This window comes from Cicer arietinum, chromosome 7, assembly GCF_000331145.2.
Source record: "Cicer arietinum cultivar CDC Frontier isolate Library 1 chromosome 7, Cicar.CDCFrontier_v2.0, whole genome shotgun sequence".
NCBI classification, from domain to species: Eukaryota; Viridiplantae; Streptophyta; class Magnoliopsida; order Fabales; family Fabaceae; genus Cicer; species Cicer arietinum.
The window spans coordinates 29510396-29528530 of NC_021166.2; positions in this window are offsets into that span (position 1 = coordinate 29510396).

The window sequence follows — 18135 nt, forward strand, 5'->3', positions numbered from 1 at the left end:
CTGTAGCTAGATTAGAAGCCATTAGAATCCTGTTTGCTTATGCTTGCATAATGGACTTTAAACTATATCAAATGGATGTAAAAAGTGCCTTTCTAAATGGAGACATCCAAGAGGAAGTCTTTGTTAGTCAAACACCAGGATTTGAAGATCCTGTATTTCCAAATCATGTGTTTAAACTAACAAAAGCCCTATATGGTTTGAAACAAGCTCCAAGAGCTTGGTATGAAAAACTCAGCAATTTCCTCATACAAGAAAGTTTTTTAAGAGGAAATGTTGATAAGAAACTTTTTATAAAGACAAAGGAAAAAGACATTCTATTGGTCCAAATTTATGTTGATGACATAATCTTTGGATCAACAAACAGTAAGCTTTGCAAAGAATTTGAAAATACAATGAAAGGAAGATTTGAAATGTCCATGATGGGAGAATTAACTTACTTCTTGGGATTTCAAATCAATCAAAGCAAGAATGGCATTTTCCTAAGTCAAAACAAATATTATAATGATCTTTTAAAGAAGTTTGGTTTTGATAAGTTTAAATCCATTGATACACCCATGAGTCAAGCTTGTCATTTAGATAGAGATGAAGAGGGAAAATCTGTGGATGTGACTATGTTTAGAGGCATGATAGGATCTTTACTATATCTTACAGCTAGTAGACCTGACATTATGTTTAGTGTCTGCATGTGTGCAAGATACCAAGCTAATCCTAAGGAATCCCATCTTAGTGCAGTCAAAAGAATATTCAGATATCTATTAGGAACCAAAAATCTAGGTTTATGGTATCCTAAGGGATCTACTTGCACTCTAGTTGGTTATTCTGATTCTGATTTTGCTGGCTGCAAATTGGACAGAAAAAGTACATCTGGTACTTGCCAACTATTAGGGAACTCACTTGTATCTTGGCATAGCAAGAAACAAAATAGTGTTGCACTTTCAACAGCTGAGGCTGAATATGTAGCTGTTGGAAGTTGTTGTGCACAAATTTTATGGATGAAACAACACCTTTCTGACTTTGGTGTTGAGCTTGGAACTGTGCCAATCATGTGTGACAACACTAGTGCTATAAATATTATAAAGAATCCTGTGATGCACTCTAGAACAAAGCATATAGAGATTAGACACCATTTCATTAGAGATCAATACCAAAATGGTAATATCATGCTTGATTATGTCAATACATCTTATCAATTAGCTGATACATTTACCAAAGCCTTACCCCAAGGAAAGTTTCTTCTATATTAGAATGAAACTTGGTATTATGGATCAAAATGAAATATGATCCTTGTGACAAATCGATTGAGACATCGATTATCCTGTGACAAAATAGAAAATCAGCATTACAAAATCGATTGCATAATCGATTTATGCTACACAGTGTCTTATTTGTCTAAGTCACAAACACTATAATCGATTTCATAATCGATTTAGCAAATCTCAGATGTCAAAATGCTGGAGTATTCATCAATACAATTGATTGATAAATCGATGGACGAGTTGGAAAATACTTTTAAAGAATCGATTCCATAATCGACTATTTGTTACAAAACATCCACAGATGTTAGAAATTTTCCAAAATCCAACCCGAGCATCGATTAGGTAATCGATTGTGTCAAAATAATGAAAACTCTGAGCCAAACGAAATCAATTTGGAAGTCGATTGAAATCCCTGTATGGTCAATATCTTCAATATAATCAATTTGGTAATCGATTGCCTAATCTATTTGTGATACACAGTGTCTTATTTGTCAAAATCTGAAACACGATAATCGATTTCATAATCGATTTGGAAATCTCAAATATCAAAAATGCTGGAGTATACATCAATTCAATCGATTGAGAAATCGATGGAAGATTTGGAAAATCTTTTAAAGAATCGATTTGATAATCGATTATTTGTTTCAGACATCCACAAATTTGAGAAGTTTTCCAACCTCAAACCCGAGCATCGATTTGGTAATCGATTGTATCAAATTCTAAAACTCTAAGTCAAAATAAGTCGATTTGGAAATCGCTGCTGCTATGAGAAGGTTTCTGAACTGATAAGGAAATCGATTTGGACATCGATTTATCAAATTGAAGGATCAATTACGAAATCGATTTGGGAGTCGATTTACAATACGACTGTTGGAGAAAAATTATAGCTGTTGGAGGTGGTTGTAACGGAAACCATTCATTTCACTCAAGTAACAGTAACAAAATCGATTGGACAATCGATTTTGTGAACCCAGATGTGAAATAAAATCGATTGGAAAATCGATTCTGAACAGTTCTATATAAATCCCTAAATCGATTTCTCAACCCACTTTCACCATCAGTTCATATTTTCTCTCCCAAACTCGAATTTTTCTGTGTCTTAATCCTTCTCAATCCTCTCAAACATCTCAAATTTCCAAAATCTTTCAAATGGCAAGAGTAAAGCAAATTATTGAAAAACCTCAATCATCTTCTTCTAAATTTGTTTCTCTAGATTCTTCTTCAACATCTAGTGGAAGAACACCCTCTCCTAAACCTCCTTTCCCTCCTGCTAAGAGAGTCTCAATACCTACTCATAAGGTATTAGCAAAAGATAAAGGGAAGGCTATTGCAACAAATCAAGGAACAACAAAAAAGAGGAATGTTCCTCAATCTGAGAAATTAATGGGGGATGCCATGAAAGAGCCAATCCAGAAAAAAAAAGAAAGCTATATCTTCCCCCCAACCAAAGAAGATTCAGCCTCCCAAAGGCAAACCTGTTGAAGAAGTTGTTTTCCCACCTTCTTTCTTAAAAAGGAAAATCTAAGAGGCTAGAACTTTGGATTTTACCTATTTTGACTCAAATGGTTTTACTTTCCAAAACCACTTAAGGTTTCATGGATTAGTAGATTTCCTTTCTTGTTCTTTGGAAATCTACCCAAGGCTGATTAGAGCCTTCTACTCAACCTTCAAACTCACTAATACTGGTTTCGAGGCTAAAGTTAAGGGTAAGAGAATCTCAATGACTTTTGAAGAATTCTCCAAACTGTCAGGATTACCATTATTTGGAGAAGCTATTGATGGAAAAGCATATCCTGATTCGACTGATGACGCTTGGGAATCATCAGTAGATCGACATACGGCAATTCAGGACCTGATGATTGAAGGTTTTGTTGAAAAAGTATCCCTTCCAATCAGTCAAATGAAGGTTCAACATCGTATGCTGATGTATGTGCTAACACGGATGTTAGTACCTCGATCAGGAAATCATGCTGTTGTACAGAGGATGGATATTATCCTGCTTTGGGGCCTGTACAAGGAGCTCAAGATGAGCTGGGCATGGATTGTGTTGATGAACATGGTGGAATCAGCACAAGGAAAGCTGTTGCTCCCCTACCCCTAGTTAATCACAAAGATTCTGAGACACTTCAAGGTATCATGTGTTAATGAAGAATCAATTAAAACTACTCTAACCTTTGGTGAATACATTGTAAATCAGATGCAATTGAAAATGATCAATGGCATTTGGACAAGGACACAACCAAGTGCTGAACAAGCACAACCAAGTGCTGAACAAACTGAGCCAACTGAAGTACAATTTGAGCTTTTGGCTAAGTTGCTAGAATTGATGGAGTCCCATTTTAAGACTACTTGTCTATGCTATTTTTGAGAGTATAATTAGATGTTAAAAGTCGTATACAATTATTGGAGCATATGTTTTAATGTAAATATTTATTGAAATATTTTAGTAAATAAACAAATTACATCATTATATAATAAGATACAATCATTTGAGTCTTCATTTGTTTGGTGAAAATAAACTAGAGTTAAATTAAAAAGAAAATTGCTTTTACTCCTTTTAAATTTTTTATTTGGGTCTCTGAATATTTTTTAGGTTTAATTGCAGTTTTAATTACCTTATTTTAGTTGAACTACAAAAATAGTTTTCTGTATGGTCTGAATTTTTAGATGATTTTTTGGATTTATGTTTAGAAAATTATAATAATGTCTTTCACAAAAGTTTATTTTATTTTTTTAAATAATGAATTAAATATGATTTTTTAAAACTTTTAGTCCTTACAAATTTATATTTAATTTATTTTTTATTAAAAAATTCAAGCAAATGTATAGTGGTAATTCTTATAATGTGTTAAATATTCTGATAAAAAATTATTCAAAAATTTGATTAATACAATACGTCGTCTTAAAAGTAAAGATCAAATTTATTGATAAAAAATATTTTTAAGATCATTTTAAAAAAAAAACCAAAATAATTAAAAATATATTATATTTATAGGGATCTAAACCTTATTTAATCAAATAATCTATGAAGACACTCACATGTTAGTCTCTAATAAACATTTAATCCTTTCGACCCCACCTCAAAAAATTAAATATATTAAAAATTAAATGAATCACTAAAAAGTGAATAATTTTAGTGTTGAATAGTTGAAGTACCACCTTTATGGATGTTTTGAGTATGCTTATAGCTTACCATTATGTTCTATATTATAATAAAAATAAGTAAAAAAAAAAAATAGACGTATTTAATTTAAAATTTAGATTAAATATATATTAATTTTTTTAATTATTTTTTGTTTATATTTTGATACACGATCAATATATAATTAAAAGTTTATGTAAGACATATGCTTTTCTAATCATGTTTTTGATTTAATTCCCAAACATACAATACATATGAATTATTTGATTGATCTAATGATTTGAATTGAGAAACATTTCAGGCAAATAATCAAACACTACACACTTGGACAAAACTTGGAACTCAAGCAATCAAGCAAAGATGGATGATGTCATACAAGGCTTGAAGATTGATGTACAAGAATGTTTAGTGTTAATAGAGTCAATTAGGTAGACTTAATCATAATGAGTTCTCATATCATATTTGCCAATGAAATTATAAAATGAGTTTTAATCAATTAAGTAATAAATCAATTGATCAATCAATTGAACAATCGATTGTCAGACTCACAGAATGAAGGTTTCACTAAGTTAATCGATTGGGAAATCGATTACTTAAAGGTTATATCAAAACCTGTGTTTTTTGTTTAAACAAATCAATTGGACAATCGATTTGCACATCAATTGAGTAATCGATTTTGTGATTCACAGAACCAAACTCATACTAAACAATCGATTGGCAAATCGATTATGAAAATACTTTTTCATCAGACATGTGTTCTGTGATCGACGAAATCGATTGGACAATCAATTGAAATAAATTTCTTAAGTTGCAAGAAATGCACTAATCGATTAGATAATCGATTGATAAATGTTTCTTGAGGTGCAAGCTTTGCATCAATCGATTAGGTAATCGATTGAAAGAATGAACTAGTTAATCATTTATTAGAAACACATTGAATAATCGATTGGCACATTGATTTTGACCAAATAGCTGAGGTCTTGTAACAAGCCAAATCGATTGGCAAACTTTGTGAATTGTAAATGGTTTTAGTTTGGGAATTGAGATTGTGAACTTTAGTGTGTGAATTGTGATTGTGAATTTTTTATTGTTTTTTGGATTAGTGTAGTGTGGATGAGAGATTGTGAATTTGTGAATTGTTTTACTTTGTGAATGTGAGTTGTAATCTTGAGAATTGTGAACTGTTTGTCTGTGTAATTAATTTTGGTATTTTCTTAGGAGTAATACAATGTTTAAATATATGAAAATTGATGCATTTTCAAGAAGAAAGTTTCCGATAAAAATGAAAATTATAATGCGGATACGTTTTATTTGATTGAATTGTGTGAAACTCTAAAAATTTTGTGTGAATTGTGAAAATTGTAAAACTTGTGCGAAATGAAGCTCTAATTTTTCCAACTTGTCGACTATGTATGAATTGTGTGCAGCTCTAAAAAAAACTATATGACTTTTATGAATTTCAATTATAAAATTTTAGTTAATATTTGTCTTTCCTTCCCCATAAACCGCATTCAAGAGGTGAAAATAATCTTCTCCATTAGTTGTGCAACCGTCGTGGTCTTCTCAGATAAAATAGAATCATTTTGCGATAATCAAATGAATCACACAATCGAATGCCAAACCAAAATCAAACCTTGTCTAACCCTAGCCCCACCCCCCAATGGCCCCTAACCCCGCAAATAGATGGAACAAGTTTGGAGGTTAGACAAACTCCCACCCTAAACAGCCAAAGACCCTATATCCCACCTGACAAGTAAGCTCACAACTGATAAACAAATGAGTAGCTGACTCCATCTCTCCACAAAACACACAAGAAATAATATTGGAATCAACAATAACCCTCCTCTTAAAAAGATTTTGGCGGTTAGGAACTCTTTCTTGAAGTAACTGCTAGGAGAGAACTATCACCTTCCAAGGAGCCCAACTCTTCAAAACCTTAGCTAATATTTGACATCCTCCTCTATATGGGAACTCCTAGCATGAGAGGCACCCCAAAGCAAAGCATATTCCGAACTAACTAAGTAAACCCCTTTTGGGTCCGGGCTCCACTTCCTGTGAAGAGAAAGAGAACCTACTCAAGACTGTAACCAACATAACCACCAGATTTTCCTCCCAAACAAATAACCCTTTCCTCCACCTACGAGGTGTCAATGACGTGTTTGAAACGAAGATCTGTCCAATGGAAAACATTGGTGACATTAAGCTTGAAACAGGTCACTGTCTTATTGTACCCATACGAATAGGCAGGTGTCTTACTTTGTGTTCATCAAAATTACAAAAATTTCACCACCTTTTCATTTCCATCGGTTACTTATAATCAACTAATGTGAAAGGCTGTTTTAAATCCATATCATATTTTTCCACTAGTGCTGTACGTCCCATGACGAACTCGTGATGTATTTTTCCGCCACAACCTGCTCCTTCATCTAAGATCCACCTCGGATGGAACCAAAGGTATATTTTTCCTATGGTATGAAGAATCCCAAGTTATTTTCATCTTAATTTTATCCTTTATATCTCTTACTAATTAAAATCCTGTTATTTCAAACATTCTTTGACTAAAAAATTTATACGAATTTGCAACCACCAAGATGCTTGGCACTAATTAGGAGCCGGCCAGACAGCAATATGTGTATGAAAAAATCCGCACCCTGCAGGTACAGCCAATTTTGGGCCGTCTTTTATGCCTCAAAGCATCCATACTATCCTTGCTCTTAGTCTTACTATATATATATATATATATATATATATATCTGTTACGTTTCTAGCTAGTTGCAAAACATTGTATATACCTTATACTAATATTATACATAGAAAATTTAAATGTCTGTTTATACTACTCGTCATTTGATCACTTTCCTCGTCTTCTTCTGCCTTGTTATTCGCCTTATTTCTGCTGGTAATTAGTCTCTCCTATCTTGTAGGCTTTTTTACACTGCAAAAATGATTAAGGATCGAATTTATATGCATATAAATATTACTACTTAATATTATATATCTATCATTGTATCTCAGAGGTTCATATTGCTGCGGCACTTTGTGGAAGGCCAAGTGGAACATGGTCTGGACCTTGTGTCGGCAGTAACATATGCAATGACCAGTGCAAAGAGAGAGAAAATGCTGTAGGGGGAGGCTGCTACATTTTGGCTTGTTACTGTCATTATATATGTTCATAATCTTGATGTTAAAAAATAAGCGAAATGCTATATTGAATAACTCAGTTTTTTTTATGTCTAGGCCTGCCTCCTCTCTTTAATGTATGTCTTTACTCTTATATTGCACTTTAGTCCTTAAGTTAATTAAAATTAAAATAATTTATTTTAATATTTTGTATTTATTTATTTAAATATTTTTGAATTAATTTAATTTCCTTTAATATTTTGGAATTAATTTCTTTTTCTTTCAAATAATTATTATTTGAAATTTTTAATGTTTTTGTATTAATTTTTTTTATCCATTATTTATTTCTTGAATTCATTATAATATTTGTATTTCATATTATTGTAAACGAGATAGAATGTGTGACTATGAGTTCAAATATCAATACTTTACTATCAAGCTAAAGTGTTTGTTGTAAAAAATTCTAAGCAAATTTATTATAGACAAAATTACATATGTAGTCTATTAACTTAATTTCAGTTAATGTTTTAGTCATTTATCTTTTTTTTTCTTTCCGAATTGGTCCTTTATTATAATTTTAAGTGATAATTTGATATTTTATATTTTAAAATGTCAACAATGTTGTCCTTTTTTTTTTACAAAAATTCAAAAAAATCATCAAAATTTTCAAACAAAACCCATAACATTCATTATCATCTTCAATAAAATGCAAATTTAATCTAATTCATAACTTACATCTTTAAATAAACTCATATTTTCATTCTTTCTTTGATGTTGTTGGAGATAAAAATATGAGTTTATTTGAATATTTGAGTTATTGATTTGATGAAATTTGCATTATATTGAAGATGATTATTAATTTTATGGGTTTTGTTTGAAAAATTTGATGATTTTTTTGAATTTTTGTAAAAAAAAGGATAACATCGTTGGCATTTTAAAACATAAAATATCAAATTGTCACGTAAAATTAAAATAAACGACCAAATCGAAAAGAAAAAAAAAAGAAAAAGAACTAAAACGTTAACTGAAATTAAGTTAAAAGATCATATATATATATATATATCATGTTATATTTTTTAGTCATATTTAATATAATTATGTTAGATTGAATTATTGGATCACTGAAATTAGAATTTCTAAGTTTTATATATATTAATTATCTAATATTGAACCGTTGAATCGTCAAAATTTAAATTTATAAATCATAGTCGGTCTAATTAGTTAAGATTGAACCGTCAAATTATAAATTAATAAGTTAATATTTTATATTTTTAATTATATATATATATATATATATATATATTTTAACGTAAACTAAATTGCATAAATTTAATCTACTGTACTTTTGTATAGGATTTGAAGAAATTGTAAATGAAACTAAACCTATTCCCTCTGAATGGTCACTACAAATTATCTTGTCACATGTTAAATACAAGGAAAGACAAGAAACCTTTCAAGACTAACAAACCTGGACCCAACCAAATTTGGGTGCCTCATAACAAAATTATCATTATTGTAGATGTCCTCAACAATCAAGTTAAAACACCATTCATGGTTACTAGACAGTGGATGCTCGCGAATATGACGGGAGAAAAGTCTATGTTCCAAGAACCAACTTTGAGCAAATGAGGCACAATGACTTTTGGAGGAAAGCAAAAAGGTCAGATCATTGGTCGAGGTACAGTTGGTAATGGCATTTTCCTTTCTATTAAAGATGTCTTGTTTGTTAAAGGTCTTAAGTATAATTTATTAAGTATTAGTCACTTAAATGATAATAATTATGATATTATATTCAATCAAAAAACATGTAAAGCAATTAGTGTAACACCCCAGATTTTATAATAAACTATTTTATTAATTAAATAGGAATTTAGATAATTAATTTGGTGTTAAAATTATTTTATAATATATGTTGATTAGTTTTATGATTAATTTTCCTTATAGGCATGATTTCTGTGATGTGCTAGTTTTATAAATATTAAATTACATGAGCGATATAAATAATAAATATTATATTTAACTCTTTGATCTATTTTTTTTATAAAAATAATAGTATTTTAGTGTAATATATAGTTTAAAGAAAAAGATTTTATGCGATTTTACGTGTATATACGTGTACCCAATTAATATAATATTTTTGTGTGCGCTTGACTGATGTTACGTATGCACGTAGTTATATTTCAATTATTTATAACTATTTTATATTTTTAGTTATTTTTTTATAAATAATTATCTTGAGATAGTAGTGATATTGTGTTTGATTTACATTATTTTTATATATTTGGTATGACATTGTGATTTTATATATATTTATTAAGGTTTAGTAATTAATTTAAAGTGTTGATGTTTTATTTACTTATTTTATAATTTCGACTATTCTCTAATGATGGTAATATTTTAATTTGAGTATTTGAAAAAATACTATTAGTAATAAATATTATTATAGAGATTATTTTAAATATGAGATTTTTGGTTATTAATGTACTTTAAAAGATTAATTATTTTTATTTATAAATTATTAGTTTTGAAATAGTAATAATGCTTTATTAATGAAATTGTGTTTTAAAATAAATAAATAAAAGTAGTAAAACCTAAAAGGAGACCAATGGGTTTGATAACCCTAATTGTTAATAAAATAAAACAAACAAAAGAGAAGAAAGTTGGAAGGGCAGCCGTAAAGCCAAAGAGAAAACACAACAATAACCCTATCATTTGACACCGGTGATGTTCTAGAAAACTTTCTCCATTTTCGCCCAAAATTTGAGTATGTTATTTCATTCATTTAACTCATCAATTAATCATAATTTTCCAGATTTTTAACAACCCCAATTTCTCCATAAAATACCCGACTTCTTCGTTTGTAGAATTCGTTATTTTGCACCGTTCTCCTTCACCGTATGTCCGATTTGAGTGAAACCAACGCCAAAACGACCGTGTGAAAAGTGGCTATATTATCCACTGATTGGTTTTCTAATTTATGGTAATTTTCTTTGACCGATTTTCGAATTTAGTTTTTTAGAATATCTCCTAATAATTTATTTTTGGCGTTTACCCATAAATTGTCGAGTTAGATCGATCGAAGGACAAAGAGTCAAAGAACAAATACTATTTGGGCGTCGAATCGTATTCATAGGTGAAAGCGTCGAAATAAGGTAAGGGGTGAGAGAACGTTTGAATTCATGAGTAGAATATATTGTGAGATGAACGGGAAAACCGTATTTCCCAACGATTCATCTAGGGCTCGCTACGTATGGCAGTAGCCCTTTGAGGGATAAATTAATTAATGTGAAAATATAGAAATTGTGAGATTAAAATATAGAATAGAAATATTTGTAGGGTGTTGATTGATTTAATTTGTTCGAATGTGTGACATTTGATATTATTGTGATATTTGATTTAATTTCGTTAAATGTGTGGCATTTGATATTATTGTGATATTTGATTTAATTTCTTTAAATGTGTGGTTTGTGATATTATTGTGGTATTGGTTGTTGAATTAATTTTATGCATATGTTTGATTAGATGAGTTTAAATGATGTTATAATAAAATAGATGTGTTGTGATAATTATATGTAATGATGATAATGTATGATTAATAATGGTGATGTGATAAATTTGTGATGAATATATGTGTTGCTGTATGATTGATGATAGTGATTCTATAAATTGTGATGAGTTTATGTGATGATGATGATGATGTGTGATTAATTATAGTGACGTTATAAATTGTGATGAGAATATTGTGATTTCAATTTGTTTATGAGATTACGGTATTAATGGAGTATCATATACCAACGAGGGGAGAAAATAAATATTGTGAATTTGTGAAGTGGAGATTATTTTGTCATCATATAGGTAGGGACTGACAAGCCTAGTGATTCCGGGGAAGTACAACTGAATGAGCCTGATCGTGGCGGTCTGCTGTCGAGCGTACTTCAGACTTAGAATGGTACCATATTGTGAAGTAGAGTCTAAGCTCATGCATAGCATTGCATTTACTTGTGATTGTTTTGTGGTGATTGATGTGTTTCAAAAGTAATAATAATTACTCTTAGATGATTTGATGCATTGTTATAATGAGATGATTATCTTGAGTGAATTTGATGTTGTAATATGATACTATTTACTTAAATATTTTGATATATCGTAATGTGATTGTAATACGATCTATTATGATTGTTGCGTGTTCTTCTTACTTATATTATACTATTAACATGATTTTGAAACTCACCTCCTTCGTTGTTTGTGTTTGACTGGCTTGGCCCTGCGTTTGCGAAATCGCAGTTGTTACAGGTTAATAAGTCTTGAAGTTCAAGTTTGGGAGGAACCCCGCTCTGATAGGTGATACCGGGAATAAAGGTTTTAATTTGTATTTTACTTATTTATTTTGAAACGAATTTTGTATGAAAACCATATAAGTAATAGTAGGTTTTTAGAATTAAATCAAGTAATTATACTTAATTCAAGCTTATTGAGATTGCACTATGGAGTAAAGAAGTTAAAGTGTTCATTTTGATTTTTGAGAAACGTGATATCCTAAATTAATGATTAAAGTTTTTATTTTCTTGGAAACATATTATTATTTATCCGCTGCAAATTTTATAGAAATATGATACAAATTATTATATATATTATTTTGGGGTTTAGGGTGTCACATTAGCTCAATTGGTAGTGGGATTGTGATGAGGTAACATTGCCGGTAACGCTGGAGGGCTGGGGTGTTACAATTAGTTTTAAGGATGGATCTGTACTACTTTCAAGTCAAAGGAAAAACAACATTTATAAGATAAATTTTTTTAGTCTAGAGAAACAAGAGGTAAAGTGTCTTATGTTAGTAAATGAATAGAAACTAATTTGGCACAAAAGATTAAGTCATGCAAACCTTAGATTAATTTCAAAATTGAATAAAATTCAACTAGTTAGAGGTATACTTAAGCTTAGTTACAAAACTGAAATTATGTGTGAAGCTAGTTAAAAGGGAAAACAAACAAAAAACTCATTTATCCCTAAGAACTCAGTCTCTACCTCAAAGCCCCTCGAGCTCTTACATATAGATCTCTTTTGGCCAGTGAAAACAACCTCTCTAAGTGGAAAGAAATATGGCATTGTTATAGTAGATGATTACACTAGGTGGACATGGATAAATTTTTTAATAATTAAGGATGAATCCCACAAATTGTTTATCATATTTCGCAAACAAATAATGAATGAAAAGGGTCTTAAGATTGTACTAATTAGAAGTTATCATGGAGAAGAATTTGAAAATAAGTTATTTAAAATTTTTTGTGTTGTGAATGGAATCTCTCACAACTTATCTTCTCCTAGAACACCTCAACAAAATGGAGTTGTATAAAGAAACAATATATCACTCCAAGAAATAGCCAGAACCATGTAAAATGATATGAATGTTGTAAAATACTTTTGGACTGAAGCAATTGATATTGCATGTTATATTTAAAATAAAGTCGTTATTTGATGTATATTGAATAAAACATCATATGAATTGTGGAAAGGTAAAAAGCCTAACATCTCTTATTTTAAACAATTTGGTTGTACTTGTTATATGTTAAACACTAAGGATAACCTTGGTAAATTTGATTCTAGATAACAAAAGTGTACCTTCATTGAATACTTTGAAAGATCCAAGGCTTATAGAGTGTTTAATAGGAAAACTCATATTGTGGAAGAATCCATACATGTTAAATTTGATGACAAACACCTTGACCTTGAAAAGTGAAAACAAGATGATGATAGTGCAGGTTTATCGAAACCAAAGGAAGTAGATGCAAACAAATCAGAAGAACTTGAAAAATCAGCGGATACAAGAAAATCAGAAGAATGTGACAAATCTTCAAAGGATGAATCTGATCAAGTCAGAAATAATCAAGATATGCCAGAAGAAAGATCTGGATGGAAGTACCAGTCATCTCATCTTGAAACTCTAATTATTGGAAGTGGAAGTGATCCTTAGAGGACCATATCACCACTTAAAGATACCAGTTTGTTTGGCTTACTCTTATCAACTAAGCCTACCTCTATTGATGAAGCATTGACAAATGATGGATGGATTCTTGCAATGCAAGAAGAGTTAAATGAATTTGGGAGAAGTGATGTGTGGGATCTAGCACCTAGATCAAAGAAGAACATTATTGGAACCAAGTGGGTTTTCAGAAGCAAGCTAACTGAAAAAGGTGAAGCGGTCAGAAACAAGGCAAGACTTGTCACACAAGGCTACAATTGGCAAGAGGACATTGATTACACTGAGACATTTGCTTCAGTGTCCAGGTTAGAAGTTATTTGTATTCTACTTTCTTTTGCTGTAGAAAATAACATTACATTATTTCAAATGGATGTTAAAAGTGTTATTCTAAATGGTTATATAAGTGAAGAAGTATATGTTAAACAACCTCCAGGTTTTGAAAATTATGAATTTCCAAATCATGTTTTTAAACTTAGGATATCTCTATATGGTCTAAAACAAACATCTAGGGCATGATATGATAGACTTTTTAGAACTTTGAAAGAGGACAAGTAGATAATACACTTTTTAGAAAATCAATAGGAGATAACATTGTTATTATTCAAATTTATGTTGATGACGTTATTTTTGGATCTACTAATGGAACTCTTTGTCATGAATTTTCTAAATTGATGCAGCTTAAATTTCAAATGAGTATGATGGGAGAACTTAAGTTCTTCTTAGGGATACAAATTCAACATAGTAATAAAGGTATATATGTTCATCAAATTAAATATACAAAAGAGCTTCTTAGAAAGTTTAAGATGAGTGATTGTAAACATGTGGCTACACCAATGCACCCTACTTGTTCACTTGAAAAAGATGATTGAGGTGAAAAAGTTGACCAAAAAACCTATAGAGGAACGATAGGATCCCTACTTTACCGTACCGCTTCCAGACCTGACATCATGTTTAGTGTATGTGTATGTGCAAGATTTCAAGTTGGCCCTAGGGAATCACATTTAACTGTTGTTAAGAGAATCCTTAGATACCTAAAAGGAATTACCAACCTTGCCTTGTTCTACAAGAAATCTCCTAAGTACAAACTTAGTTGATACTATGATTTTAATTATGTTGGAGATAAACTTGAGAGAAAGAGCACTAGTGGAAACTACAGATTTTTAGGGGACAACTTAGTATCTTGGTCAAGTAAGAGACAAAATGCAATTGCAATGTCAACAACAAAGGCTGAGTACAATTCAGCAGCTGGTTGTAGTTCTCAACTACTTTGGATGAAACATTAACTTGAAGACTACAAAATCCTAGAATCCAACATTCCCATCTACTACAATAATACTTATGTCATTGTCTAACCAAAAAATCTATCTTACATTCTGTCGCGGCCTAACATTTCGAGTGTTTCTCGAATTGAATGGAGTCGCCACCAAAATTTATTTTAAAATAGTGAAAATATTGGGAAACCCTTAAAATAGTAAAAATAAAAAAATGTGGTCTTTGAAACCAAATTTTGAGTTCGGGAGTCGATTATGCGTAGGGAAGGTATTAGCACCCTACGACATCCGTTAAAATACGGTTACCTATAATTAATTGTGCAAAATTAACATTAACTTAAGTATATTTATTTTAATTTATTATTAAATATGAATAACAATTATTACTATATTTAAAATACGTTTTTGAAATAAATATGTACTTAACAAATAAAGGAAAAAATAAATAAATTTTTATTTATGTGCTTGACAAGAATGTGATCTTGCTCCTACGTATTTCCTGGTGCGATGGAGAAATCAAAGCTACGTAGTTCTTAGTTAAAAAAATACCAGATGTGTTGAGTGTGTTTTTAAAGAAAATTTGTTTTGTGATAAAAAATGTTTTGACAAAATAGAAAAATAAAAGAGTTTGATTTGAATAGATATATTAAAATACGAGTTTTAAGACGATCAAGTTGTACAACTCGTGTCCCAAAACTCAAGGAATAAAGATGTCACATCTAATTTAATCCCCTAAAAAAATATTTTATTATTCTCGATCTTTAAATTGAGTTTCAAAACCAGCAAATAGTACAACTTGTGTTTTAACACTCAGAGATAAAAAAGAGTTACATCTAATAAATAGGTCGATTTTAGATTAGTTCATTAAAATAAATAAATGAATGAATGAATAAATAAAATAAAATAAAATAAAATAAAAAAGTTAAATAAAGAGAGTTTTAGAACTATAAAGTTGTACTACTTGTATCCTAACAACTCAAAGATTAAAAAGATTTCACATCTAATTAATCTTTAACATAATATTTATTTGTATTTTTATGATGAAATTGATATTTAATTATGAAGAAAATTAAATCTTTTTTAAAATAAAATAAAAAGTAAAATAAATAGATTTAAATGGACTAAGATTAGTAAGATTTAAATGGGTTGAGATTAGTAAAATTTAAATGGATTGAGATTAGTAAAATAAAAATGACTCAAGATTAGTAAAATTTAAATGGGTTGAGATTAGTAAAATAAAAATGGGTTGAGATTAGCAAAAATAAAAAGAATGGATTTAAATGGACTGAGTTTGAACAAGATCTTTGTTTTTTTGTGTTTGGGCCCAACTTAACTTAAAAACAAAATTTTGAAAAGAGCCCAAACCCATCATAACAAAAGAAGATTGAGGCATGAATCTGAAACCCTAATTTCAAATGAAGGATGCGGCCACATTAAGGGAGGCGGCTAGGCAGTTCAGAACCAACTCAATGGCTAGGCAACGAACAAAAAGAAGCGAAAACGAAGAAGGACGAAGAAACGGCGAGCAGCGACAACGGCGGGCAGGGACCACGGCGAGCAGTGACGACGGCGGGCAGGGACCACGGCGAGCAGTGACGACGACGAGCAGTGACAACGGCGAGCAGTGACGACGGCCAGCAGCGACCACGGAGAGCAAGCGACTAGGACGAGCAATGACAACAGCGGCGACCAGGATAACGTCAGGCGCATGTTCAAGTTTTTAATCTTATTTCTATGTGTTTCATTCATCAATCTTTATTCTTACAAATGAAAAACTACATTTTTTTTAAAAAGCAAAATAATAGTTGTATGGTGAAGAAAAAAAATAGATTTATTGTAAAAAAAGTACCTTTGCGATTTCTATTTGCTGTTTGTTACTGGTATCTCTGATTTCTTCCTCTTCTATTTCTTTGTGTGTTTTTTATCAGTGGTGTTCAATTTTTTTTCCCTCCCTTTTGAAATTGATAAGGTGCTTTTATAGAGTTTTTTTATATGTTTAGTTGTTTTCTGGTCTGTGCCATTGTTTGAGTTTGAGCTTTCTAAAACCTTGTTTGATGTTTTAATTTCTTTGCTCATAACCTACATTTTCCTGCACCTCTGATGTCTTCATAGTTTTAGCTTATTTGTTTTGATCTGTTGATTTGCTGAGCTTTTATTTGTCTTTTAGTTTCTTTCTTTAAACTCAAAAATTTGTCTCTTTGTTCTGCACAAAGTGTACCAAGACTGACTTAAAAAAATGTTTTTATTTTTCTCTAATTAGTTACAAAGCAAAGGTCAATGACACTGCATCTGAAACAGAAAGGCAACAACAAAACAGAGTCAAACACTGCATCAGAAACAGAGAGGCAGAGAGGCAACAACAACAACAAATTAAAAATTATTGTAATTTAATTTAGTTTGGTTTAAATCTTATTGTAATTTAATTTGATTTAATATTTATGGTTGCAATTTGATTGTAATTGTAATTTAAAAATTATAACTTGATTTGGCATTGTAAATTGATGAGCCTACTTATTGTAAATATAATTACTTCCTTTTTTAATATATATTTCCTTTTTTATTTATTTTTAAATAAATTGGACAAAATTAGGGTACTACAGCTGCCCCTATTTAATTATATTTTACTTGAAAAATATGAAAATATGAATAACAATGGTATTCGTTTTCATGTTATCAGGTAAAAGATAAGTAAATATAAGGACCTAAATTTTGTCCAATAACAAACACATGTATTAAAGTGCCATTGAAATGTTAAAGTGGGAATGATGCACAATTTTTTTAAATGTGCAAAATGATCGTCTTCGAATTGGTTACCGATGCGTAGATCGACAAAAATGAAGGTGATCGTCTTCGGATTAGTTACCGATGCGTAGACCTATAGAAATTAGAAATGATCATCTTCGGATTGGTTACCGATGCATAGATTTATAGAAACAAAAATGTGATCGTCTTCGGATTGGTTACTGATGTGTAGATCTATAGAAATGAAAGTGATCGTCTTCGGATTGTTTACCGATGCGTAGATCTATAGAAATGAAAGTGATCATCTTCGGATTGTTTACTGATGCTTGGATCTATAGAAATGAAAGTGATCGTCTTCGGATTGGTTACCGATGCGTGGATCTATAGAAATTAAAAATGATCGTCTTCGGATTGGTTACCGATGTGTAGATCTATAGAAATGCAAGTGATCGTCTTCGGATTGGTTAACGATGCGTAGATCTATAGAAATGAAAGTGATCGTCTTCGGATTGTTTAGCGATGCGTAGATCAACATGAACGTAATAGGTCCAATCTTGAAGGTAGGTAAAGAGGGAGAATAAGTATATGATACTTGCAATTCGAACGATAAGGTATGAATGATTC